Here is a 13,291-nt window from a genome sequence, read left to right as displayed (position 1 = left end):
TAAGTGTGTCCTCCCAGCAGCTCATCTAAACTACTGCCGGCATTTGTTACATCTTCAGCGTGACCGATTTATTTAGTCCCTTGGATCACACTGGGAACGCCTAGTGATTTATTGTGGTGAACATCATTCCACCAGCACTGGGGGTGGAGCACGCTGTACCGGTACACTCACACTCTGACGGAGGAGAGAGCGGTCTTTCAGCTGATGCTACAAACTGCTCACACCACGGACAAGTCCTGCCGCTGACGGATGTCTCACCCGTGCTAAGGGTGATAGAGAGCGGCTATGCACGCCGGTACCATTGCGGTACAATAAAAGAAAACACCGTCCAGTCTGTGAGTAACAGCTATCTTTCTACTGCCTACCTCTGCACCGTTTATACTAAAATCGGCAAGTGATGAACTCTTTCCTAATTGGAATCTAATATATAATGTGAGGACACCCACATGCACAATTGTGCCAAGTACTCTTGTATCTTTTTACATCTGGGCAAGAAACTCCATATAGCTAAATAGCTATTAAAGAATTATTCTCTAATATCTAGGTACTGTGACGGCCCTCTGAGTATATTTAATTAAGGTTTAATTCATTGTTCAACCTAGAGGTCTCCGGAACCTCAGTTTTATATTATTATTGTATTGTGGTCTTGTTTATTTTTATTTACTTTTATGTGTTTTTTGTTATCTGTTGTTAAATTATTTAATACATTGGTTTAATTTTTTATCATTGTGTCCACCAATTGGTATTAAGCGCCTACCTGGTAATTTTTCCTAATTGCTCTGTTTGCTGAGGAGGCCGGCTACCTCCTCACCAGGTGGCAGCTAATCCCAGGGTGCACACATACACAGGCCTGCCAGCGCCATCATTACCTCTCTTTCCATTTTTGCTGATAGCAAAGAGTGTGTCTTTATATGTTAGAAAAATTAATAATGTCAGTAGATGATACTAGAGGTAATTTTTTTTTGTTGTTGAGGTAATGGTAGGAAGGTATTGGTAAAATACACGCAGTCCCTAAGAGAGTAAATTTGTCCTTCAGCATAGATCGTTTTGATCAGGGACGTGCGATGAGCTAAATGGCTCAGGAGGCACTAGCTAGCACCAGAGCCAGATTTACACGCAATATATGAGCCCAAGGGTGCATATGGGCATTATACACAGGTGCAGCAGTATAAACTCCTGGAAATTTGGTGAGTTTTGATCAGAGATGAGTGGAAAAGAAAAGCACTGCCTCACCTACCATAGACTTTTTACTCCAGAGTTTTGGCTATAAAGATGATTACAAAAAAGCAAAAAATATATTTCTAACATATTCTTAGTATTTTTCATATACTTTATATAGTCACACCTCTGGCACAAATGTTAGTATGACAGGAAAGGCTCCGCCTCACCTGACTCACCTACCTCACCCCACCACACGTCACTGTTTTTGATCCTTAGTACATAACACTATAGTGAAAGTATCACTGTGTTAGCGTGGTAGCGTGAACCCTATATTTACATGAGGCACCACATTCCCTTATACACCTGGCAACAACCCCACCACCCCATCTTAATTGTGGTGTTCACCCCCTGTCATTTTTGTCTGGTTCCAGCCCTCCTGAGGCAAGTCATTACAAGGCACAATAAAGCTACTAAACCAGTGGTTCCCAAACTTTCTTGAATCACAGTGCCCTAGAGAATCAGCATTTATTTCACGGCACCCGTAGAATAAAAGTTTCTAATTGATAAATATGGGAAAATATTAAATTAAGTAAATTATACCTACCTGTCATCCTTAGGCCCGGTTACATTATGCAGTGGTGTACAACTGTGCATCTGTCCACATGTTTTATGATTGGCAGTCACTATTACTGGTTTTGCCTATCACTTTGACCATAAATAATTTGATGTAGTCCTGGACCACCAACCCGAGGCACCCCTGCAAGAGCATCCCGGCACCCCAGGATGACTAGGCACACGGTTTGGGAACCACTGTACTAAACAATATTGTGTGGTTGTGGCTGATTTTCAATGTAACCTGACTCGGGCCCTCATTCCGAGTTGTTCGCTCGCTAGCTGCTTTTAGTAGCATTGCAAACGCTAGGCCGCCGCCCTCTGGGAGTGTATCTTAGCTTAGCAGAATAGCGAACGAAAAATTAGCAGAACTGCTACTAAATAATTCCCTGCAGCTTCTGAGTAGCTCCAGACCTACTCCTAGACTGCGATCACCTCAGTCCGTTTAGTTACTGGTTTGACGTCACAAACACGCCCTGCATTCGGCCTGCCACTCCCCCGTTTCTTCAACCACTCCTGCGTTTTTACCTGGCACGCCTGCGTTTTTTAGCACACTCCCTGAAAACGGCCAGTTTCCGCCCAGAAACACCCACTTCCTGTCAATCACACTACGATCACTCGAGCGATGAAAAAACAACGCTCGAGCCTGTGTAAATCTACAAAGTTTTGTGTGAAAGTACTTAGCGCATGCGCGCTGCGTACCATGCGCATGCGCAGAATTGCCATTATTTCACTTGATCGCTGTGCTGCGAAAATCGGCAACGAGCGATCAACTCGGAATGACCACCTCTGTTGTCTCTCCTTTCCTTACATAATGTTACATTCAGCTGCTGTGGTGGCAGCTAAAACAAAATAATACTGACATTTCATTTGTTTGGCAGAACCACTAAACCTTTCAAGATCTTTCCTCCGCTCTGCAACAACTGCTCTCGCCAATTTATGCATTCCTTTCTCCTGAAATGGCTATGTCACACCTGAATCAGCACTCAGTGGCTCCAGCTACCCATCACACACCACATAGGCCTAGATGTCAATTGTGGCACTTTAAATTAACAAGACACCTTTAAAAACTGATACGTAAAGTTAAATGTAAATGGCATAAATCTCATACTCCAAGTGACTTTCTAACATATAAGACTGTGGGGGTCATTCAGATCTGATCGCTGCTGTGCGTTTTCACACAGCTGGCTATCAGATCCGAACTGCGCATGCATATGCACTAGTGATGTGCACCGGAAATTTTTCGGGTTTTGTGTTTTGGTTTTGGATTTGGTTCCACGGCCGTGTTTTTAATTCGGACGCGTTTTGGCAAAACCTCCCTAAAAATTTTTTGTCGGATTCGGGTGTTTTTTTACAAAAAACCCTCAAAAACAGCTTAAATCATAGAATTTGGGGGTCATTTTGATCCCATAGTATTATTTACCTCAATAACCATAATTTCCACTCATTTCCAGCCTATTCTAAACACCTCACACCTCAAAATATTATTTTTAGTCCTAAAATTTGCACCGAGGTCGCTGGATGGCTAAGCTAAGTGACCCAAGTGGCCGACACAAACACCTGGCCCATCTAGGAGTGGCACTGCTGTGTCAGACAGTATGGCCGATTTAAAAAATAGTCCCCAAACCGCACATGATGCAAAGAAAAAAAGAGGTGCACCAAGGTCGCTGGATGGCTAAGCTAAGCAACCCAAGTGGCAGACACAAACACCTGGCCCACCTAGGAGTGGCACTGCAGTGTCAGACAGGATGGCAGATTTAAAAAATAGTCCCCAAACAGCACATGATGCAAAGAAAAAAAGAGGTGCAATGAGGTAGCTGTGTGACTAAGCTAAGCGACCCAAGTGGCCGACACAAACACCTGGCCCATCTAGGAGTGGCACTGCAGTGTCAGACAGGATGGCAGATTTAAAAAATAGTCCCTAAACAGCACATGATGCAAAGAAAACAGAGGTGCAATGAGGTAGCTGTGTGACTAAGCTAAGCGACCCAAGTGGCCGACACAAACACCTGGCCCATCTAGGAGTGGCACTGCAGTGTCAGACAGGATGGCAGATTTAAAAAATAGTCCCTAAACAGCACATGAAACAAAGAAAAAAGAGGTGCAATGAGGTAGCTATGTGACTAAGCTAAGCGACCCAAGTGGCCGACACAAACACCTGGCCCATCTAGGAGTGGCACTGCAGTGTCAGACAGGATGGCAGATTTAAAAAATAGTCCCCAAACAGCACATGATGCAAAGAAAAAAAGAGGTGCAGTGAGGTAGCTGTGTGACTAATCTAAGCGACCCAAGTGGCCGACACAAACACCTGGCCCATCTAGGAGTGGCACTGCAGTGTCAGACAGGATGGCAGATTAAAAAAAATAGTCCCCAAACAGCACATGATGCAAAGAAAAAAAGAGGTGCACCAAGGTCGCTGGATGGCTAAGCTAAGCGACACAAGTGGCCGACACAAACAACTGAACTTTTGTAGTATACTTGACGACACAGAGGTAGAGCAGTGGACTACTGTACCGTACTGCTATATATTATATACTGGTGGTCAGCAAAATTCTGCACTGTCCTCCTACTATATATACTGCGCACAACTAAAATGCACCATAGGTATGGATGGATAGTATACTTGACGACACAGAGGTAGGTAGAGCAGTGGCCTACTGTACCGTACTGCTATATATTATATACTGGTGGTCAGCAAAATTCTGCACTGTCCTCCTACTATATATACTGTGCACAACTAAAATGCACCACAGTTATGGATGGATAGTATACTTGACGACACAGAGGTAGGTAGAGCAGTTGACTACTGTACCGTACTGCTATATATTATATACTGGTGGTCAGCAAAATTCTGCACTGTCCTCCTACTATATATACTGTGCACAACTATAATGCACCACAGGTATGGATGGATAGCATACTTGATGACACAGAGGTAGGTAGAGCAGTGGACTACTATACCATACTGCTATATATTATATACTGGTGGTCAGCAAAATTCTGCACTGTCCTCCTTCTATATATACTGCGCACAACTAAAATGCACCACAGGTATGAATGGATAGTATACTTGACGACACAGAGGTAGGTAGAGCAGTGGACTACTGTACCGTACTGCTATATATTATATACTGGTGGTCAGCAAAATTCTGCACTGTCCTCCTACTATATATACTGCGCACAACTAAAATGCACCACAGGTATGGATGGATAGTATACTTGACGACACAGAGGTAGGTAGAGCAGTGGACTACTGTACTGTACTGCTATATAATACTGGTGGTCACTGGTCAGCAAAATTCTGCACTGTCCTCCTACTATATACTACAATGCAGCACAGATATGGAGCGTTTTTCAGGCAGAGAACGTAGATATTTTCAGTACACTGAGCACAGATATTTGCAAGCACACTGAGCACAGATATTTGCAGCACACTGAGCACAGATATTTGCAGCGCACTGAACACAGAAACTGAGAGTACGCTGCACGTCCTCTCCCTATCATCTCCAATGCACGAGTGAAAATGGCAGCGACGCGCGGCTCCTTATATAGAATACAAATCTCGCGAGAATCCGACAGCGGGATGATGACGTTCGGGCGCGCTCGGGTTAACCGAGCAAGGCGGGAGGATCGAGTCTGCCTCGGAACCGTGTAAAATGGGTGAAGTTCGGGGGGGTTCGGATTCCGAGGAACCGAACCCGCTCATCACTAATATACACTGTGCCAGAGCATTGCACGGCTGCTTTGGGGATCGCCGGTCTGCGGCGTTCGCAAGGAGATTTACAGGAAGAGGCCGTTTGTGGGTGGCAACTGACTGTTTTTAGGTAGTGTCTGGAAAAATGCAGGTGGGTTCAAGCGTTTTTACGGAGGGTGTCTGACGTCAAATCCAGTCCCAAAAAGCCTGATGTGATCACAGCAGCTGAGTAAGTCCTGGGCTGCGCAGAGACTGCACAAAATCAGTTTGTGCAGCTCTGTTACACATGCGATCGCACACTTGCACAGTGAAAATACACTCCCCCTGTAAGCTGCAACTGTCTGATCGCAGGATTGCAAAAATCGTTGCCTAGCGATCAGATCTGAATGACCCCTTATGTACCACTCCTATCAGGGGTGTCAGAACATTTTTAGGTTGGGGGGCAAGATATAAATTCGGTTTGGCGCCCCTAGCTTCCCAGAACACTGCAACAGTGGGTGACATGCTAATCATATGTGTGGGTGCATCATTACTGTATTATTAGGTGACTGGACAACAGTGGTTCAGCAGGTAAATGACAGTTTTGGTGGCAAATTTAAAGCTGATCTACGCTCCAAACGTCAGGCAGAGCGCCCCCAGCAGAGACCCAGGAAGTGAGCAAGCCCTATGGGGTGAAACGCGTTTTCCAATCTAGTTACAGTGGGTCCCTTCAATCCAGTTACACTGGATCCCTGGTCCTAGCCGCAGTACAAGATTTCCAATCCAGCTTACTGGTCTCAGCCGCTGCATAAGAAAACTGCTCTTTATCCCTGAATATACTCAGGTCAGGTACTCCATTATGTGGCTACAACTGTCTTTCTGATCTCAGCCACAGCTTATAATAGTGCATTTTTCACTAAGATCCAGCTGCATATACCAGTAGTAGCAATTTACAGTTTTTGTCATTTTCATGTGATTATAGTGACTCCTTGGTGCATTTTCACTAAGACTCAACTTCTTGTACCAGTATTAGCAATCTACATTATTGTCATTTTATATGATTATAGTGATTTCTTTGTGCTTCTAATCTCAGTACAAGTGTATTCTTCTTGCATGCAGAAGTATTCCTTGGTGCATTTTCACTAAGATTCAACTTCATGTACCAGTATTAGCAATCCACATTATTGTCATTTTATATGATTATAGTGATTTCTTTGTGCTTCTAATCTCTGTACAAGTGTATTCTTCTTGCATGCAGAAATATTTAAATCATATACACAATCTGCACTAGCATCATTCAGAGCGATTCTGCACATCATATGAATTTCAAGTTTAGCTGTTACTCGGCACTAGCATCATTCTGAGTGATTCTGCATACTACATGAATTCCAGTTCAGCTAGTATTCTCCGCATTTTCTAGCTGCAGTAACAGTAACCTTGTGATTGCACCTCCCGAGCTTTGAATGGTCCAATTATAAGCAATATATGGCTGCTTTATTATCGTATTCAACATAGCAATTAAATAATAAATTGTGTTCTTTCCTTCATTACTTTTCCTTCCGTGGACTCTCATTTATGATCCAGGAACACAACACCACCAATGTGGGATTTGATGTCTCCTGCCTAACATAGAAAGCAGATCCACACTTTACTTTTGTGACAAAAACAGTCACCCTCTCTTATTTAGGTGCACTCTCATTGGAGTCTGACCCTCCTTCTCTACTATCAAACCACACTGCTAATGCCCGATCTCGTTCGATCTTGGAAGCGAAACAGTGTTGGGCTGGGCCAGTACCTGAAGAGGAGACTCACAGGGAATACTCAGTGTTGTAGAGTAACAATCATTTCATATGATGTGTGGTATGTGACATCAACAGCAGCATCACCATTTGTTCCTAAATTCTCATCAACTTTTCTTTTGGGAAGGTGCATATTCTAGGTTGGAGAACCAACCTTAGTTCTCCTAGTATATATACAGCTAGAGCTTACCAATATAATCTGTGCAGTTGAGCAACAAACATCATGAACCTTGTACTGTCCTGTCAATGACAATAATTTTTTTTGATTGTTGACAGACTTGTTACTTAAATTGACCAAATCGGTCTCATTAATACAGATTGCCTGTACTGGTCGGGTTGAAATGGGTGTATGACTTTGTAGTGTCTACATCCTTTCTTATCTCATTTCCTGAGGCAGGACCAGAACATTTTATTACATTTTTCTAATTTAACCTTATGTGTGTAAAAAACTCCCCTTGGATCATGTACATTCTTGATAATGGGCAATTACATTGATCTTAATGAATACCTTAATAAAATTATGTTTTATCAGCATTTTGTATAATTAATTGGATAATCACCTTAAGTGATTACAATTAGATAAGAGTGCGCCCACACAAGAGCCTTCTTTTTTCTCCCCTTCCTTACAGAGCGCCCCCAGCAACAGATACTTGTCCAGGCTATCCGGACGTGCAGCGTCTACTGGCAGGTCTCTGTCCCCCAGCTTCCCCTGGTGTTCCTCCGCAGAAAAGCCTGATCTCAAGCAGTGACACCAGCAGCAGGACCAGCCTCTCACTGAGCTGCTCCCGTGTGGGCAAGAAGGACGTGCAATCTGTTCCCCCATTGCTGTCCTGGGATCCACCCCTCCATACAGTCAATCAGAGTAGCAAGACATGCTTCCCTCAGTCAGCAGCACAGCTCCGCTGCCTCCTTCCTGGCGGAAGATCAAATACACGGTCTGTGTGTCTCAGTCAGTCGGCGGGAGGGGGGAGCAAAGCCAGTCCTAACCAATTTGATGCCATAGGCAAGATTTTGACAGGTGCCCCCAGCACCGCCGCTAGTTCTGCCTCTTACCCTGCACCCATTTCCCAGCACCATCTCCAATCACCCATAGCAGTCCTCACTTTGGTGCCTTGTGCCAGTAAGAGCATTGGTGCCCCCACCCATATATATATATATATATATATATATATATATAGGAATAGCGTATGCCTTCAGCGCGCACCCTGAAAAAGAGGCATGTTCTTGCTGGGAAGGGGCGTGGACACAATAGTACCCCCAATTTAAATTAAGTCACACAGTAGTGCAACCTTATTTACATTATATCACACAATAGTGTACAGTATTCAGGTTACATCACATAGTAGTACGTTACTCCACACAGTAGTGCCTCTTATTCACATTACACCACACCATATTACTACTTATTCACATTACACCACACAGTAGTGCCCTTTCTACATGTTACATAACACAGTAGTGCACCTTATACACATATTGCCACACATTAGTAATGTCATTATACACATAGTGCCACTCAGTAATGACCCTTACACATATGCCACACATTATTAATGGCCTCTTACACATAATGCCCCCATACATAGGGTACTGCTGCCCTCTCATACACAAGGGATAGCCAACCCCCCCCCAAAAAAAAAACAAAAAAACAAGGAGAGAGCATAAAAAGAATGGATACAACTATATTAAATAATGATAATTCAAATTATTTTAAGTATACACCAGAGCCAATAAAAAAGAAACAAAATGTAATAAATAGTAAAAACCCTATAGCTACTACAGTGACAGACAACCATCCACCAAAAATACTTTAAAATGTCTCAGAGCTGATATGTGTATGAACTCTGATAGAAACAGTGGGGTAAATTTACTAAGATGGAAGTTCTATTTAAGATGGGATGTTACCCATAACAACCAGATTCTATTTCTTATTTATCTAGCACCTTCTAGAAGATAATACCTGGAATCTGATCGGTTGCTATGGGCAATATACCATCTTAGTAAATTTTCCCCAATGTATCCAGTGAAGAGACAGTTACATATATTGCACTTACTGTATCTTTGTAAACACTGTAGCACTTTGTAGCTAAGTACAGAATCTTAGGCAACATGTAGTCTCTTGTAATTAATCTCACATAACTGAAAATAAGAAACATATATGAAAAAACATCAGTACATTAATTAACACCACCTTTCTAATACCCCTTTCACATCGCAAATGCCGGATCCCACACAGTAATTGGAAATGGGTCCTTACCGGGTGGGACCCAGCATTTGACCCTACGCGCTGCCATCCCAACCTGACATATTGCCAGGCCGGGTTGCTATCCTGGGGCGGGGACTGCAGCATCATCTGGGGTGGCGTTGGAGATGAGCCTCTCCCTATATAGTAAACGGGTCCTGGCATCGACCCAGCAACCCGTTCACGCTGCCACTGACCCGGTATTCAACCCGGGAATAACACTGCTTTATTCCCGGGTTGAATTACTGGGTCAGGTGACCTGGGAATGGGGGATGTTCCTCAAAAGGTTTCTTTTAGGCCCCTCTGACACGTCTGGTCCCTGGGATCTCACCCCTCCTAGATAAAGGACGCTCACCTTATGTATATGCCCTATGTGCCTTGAAAGGTTTCTTTCCTTCAATTCGTTTCTCTCAAAGAACACTCTGTGTATATCTCATCGAAGCAGATCTTATCCCATATATACCATGCTCACCTTAGTATAAGGCCCTATGTGCCTTAAAAGGTTTCTTTCACCGTCTGTCCTCCACGTTCTTTTCTACTCCTCCGTTGGTCCTCATATAGTATTTCAGAACAAGTAAAAAGTCCAAAATCCGAACTTATATTAAAAAAGTTCAAAAATTTATTTCCAACAAAACATAAAATTCCATAAAAAAGGGTAATGATAACCTCTTAAAATATGCCCCTAAACGACAGTGGCCAAAGGTTCATCCCACATTAAGCCCCTCGGAACCCGACAGGGAGTAGTATATTACCCAGGTTTCAAAAGAAAAATGGATCTAGGAATCCCTTCCAAAATCCCGGTTCCTTATCTAGGGGAGAAAAATATGAGAAGACCTTACCACTTGGGGTCAAAAAGATAGTGCCAACGCGTTTCGGATAACAAATCCTTCCTCAGGGCATAATGTGGGACCAACCTGGTAGGCCTTTTATACTTTACTGAACTCTCCCCTGGTTCCTCAAACCAATCAGGAATCACAGTGATCGAATCTTCTAAAAGACCATACCTATTTTCCCAACCTCCACTTCTACTTATCCTTATATCAATCATATATTAAATGATGAATAGACATGTTTATAAAACATACATGGTGAGTATAATAAATATGTTTAAACATAAATTGGTATAATATAATATCAGGTCCGGAATGGCGGATCTTCAAATCTTTATGTTCTCTCTTTGTATATTTACTCCCGGATCCAAATTCATTTGTCCATGTTTTTTGGCTTTTACTCCAATCGCACTCCCGCCAATGATCTCCGGGGATCGCTCTACTTCCTGTGTATGGGTCCATCATTTCTTTTGCTCCCCTCATACATCTCCGAGGTTCCTATCTATACCGGAAGTGTGTTGTTCGTCGTTATCGACGGCTGTAACGGACTTCCGGTCTTTGGCACGCAAACAGGAAATGTGCCTGGAGCGCACCCGTACATTCTCATTATTCTTGTGTCGGAACTCTTGCGCAGGAGCATATAGATGAATGAAAAACAGTTTGTTAGGAGGAGATATTCAAGGAAAGACTTCATTTCTTATCTTATAGCATTAAAAAATCATAATATTTATAAACGGGGCATAGAAAGACTGCACTAATTTATTAGGTTGATTATACGTCATAATACCCATAGGGGGCAGCATCATCATCATGAATCTTGACGATTATAACAAGGAAATCATGAGGCAGTTAGGGGATGGTAACACCTACCAAAAACTAAGGGGGAATCCCAGTGATAGTATAGAGAAAAAACTAGAGGTTTTTTTGGGACTATATCTTGGACTAGGAACAATCACGGAAGAGGAGTACAGGTATATGACTATAGAGAACCCATCTATACCTGTACTATATATCTTACCTAAGATACATAAAAGTAGGGAAACACCCCCTGGACGTCCAATTGTAGCAGGGACCAACTCTGGGTTATCCAATCTATCATGTTTTATAGACCATATATTACAACCTATGGTTAAGACCACCCGTTCCTATTTAAAGGACACTATTACCACCATCAACAAATTAATGATGGTAGATTGGAAGCCAGGTTACCTATTGGTGACGGCTGATGTCACATCTCTTTATACGGTGATTGAGCACCAGACGGGTTTGGAGGCCCTGACATACTTCATGGAAAAAGAAGGCTTCTCACTTGAAAGGAGTAATTTTGTATTGGAAGGGACATCGTTAATCTTGTTTAACAACTTTTTTTGGTTTAATGGTTCGTTCTACTTACAACTTAGGGGTACGGCTATGGGCACCAGGCTGGCTCCAAGTTATGCGAATCTGTTCATGGCACATTGGGAGGATCAACAAGTATGGAGTGGCCATGAGCTTGGCGCCAGCCTGGTGTCGTGGAATCGTTACATCGACGATGTACTCTTTATATGGAGTGGAGATCGTCCTTCATTGGACACGTTTTGTGAACATTTAAATGCTAATAAAAACAATATACATCTAACTTTTAACATCAGTGAAGTGGAGGTAAATTTTCTAGACCTATGTATATATATAGAAGAAGACAAAATTAAGACCAGTAATTATGCAAAATCGACAGACTGCAATTCTTTTATAGATTACTCCAGTAATCATCATCAAAACTGGTTGCGGAGTATTCCAGCCAGTCAATTTCAAAGAGTTAGAAGGAATTGCACAGATATTGAAGTATATTGGGAACAGGCGCAAACCTTACGGGAACAATTTGAGGTTAAGGGATACGATCAAAAAATGGTACAGCAAGCTATGGAAACCACTGGTAATAACAATTACAGTGAGATGCTAAGTAAGAAGCCAGAAAAAAGAGATGAGTTATCTGGGGAGGTACCCTTCATTACGGCCTATAATAGCCAACATAAGCAGGTCGAACGCATAATAAGAAGACATTGGTCCATCTTAGACAGGGATCCTGCTCTGAAAGGGTCTATAACAAAAACCCCTAAATTCATTTATAGGAGGGCAAAAAATTTAAAAGAAAATGTGGTGAACAGTGTAGTAACTGCCCCCAGGATGCTTACTAGGAATATATCCAAGGGCTTCTTTAGATGCGGCCTATGCATTATGTGCAAGGCGTGCAAAAGTAAAGAGAACAAAATCACGCAATACAAGTCCACACAAACTAATAAGGTCTACAGTATTAAAGACTTTATTACCTGCAATAGCAAAAATTGTATATACCTGCTGGAATGTTCGTGTGGCTCACAATATGTGGGAAGAACCACACGAATGCTCAAAGTAAGAATGGCAGAACATGCTCGTAATATTAAAAAAGGCCTAGAATCCCACAGTGTTTCATCTCATTTTGGTAAAACCCACGAATGTAATATCAGCCATCTAGTTAAGTTCTGTGGCATTAAAGTGATAACCCCCAGCTGGAGAATAAAAAATGGGGAGGCACAGTTAGCGAGGGCGGAGATGAGAGCCATTTATGAATTGGGCACCATGGCCCCAAAAGGGCTTAATATTGATTTTGAAATCAAGTGGTTTCTTTGAACCGCTTGAGACGTCAAAATGAGAACCAATTAGAATACTATCAATTTATAGGGTTAAATCCAGAGAGCTACCTTTAAAATTTATATTAACCCATAGAATGAGACCAAAGGATACAGAAATTATATGCTGGATTAGCTATCTAATATGGGTATTATGACGTATAATCAACCTAATAAATTAGTGCAGTCTTTCTATGCCCCGTTTATAAATATTATGATTTTTTAATGCTATAAGATAAGAAATGAAGTCTTTCCTTGAATATCTCCTCCTAACAAACTGTTTTTCATTCATCTATATGCTCCTGCGCAAGAGTTCCGACACAAGAATA

The 13,291-nt window shown here is 42.3% G+C and overlaps 1 pseudogene; it reads left to right on the top strand.

Annotated features, from left to right (window-relative positions):
* The first annotated feature begins 7,163 nt into the window (after positions 1–7,163).
* Positions 7,164–7,282, top strand: LOC134912786 (5S ribosomal RNA; annotated as a pseudogene).
* Positions 7,283–13,291: the final 6,009 nt, after the last annotated feature.

Source organism: Pseudophryne corroboree, chromosome 4 (genome assembly GCF_028390025.1).
Source record: "Pseudophryne corroboree isolate aPseCor3 chromosome 4, aPseCor3.hap2, whole genome shotgun sequence".
Taxonomy (NCBI): Eukaryota; Metazoa; Chordata; class Amphibia; order Anura; family Myobatrachidae; genus Pseudophryne; species Pseudophryne corroboree.
This window is presented reverse-complemented; position numbering and strand designations above follow the sequence as displayed.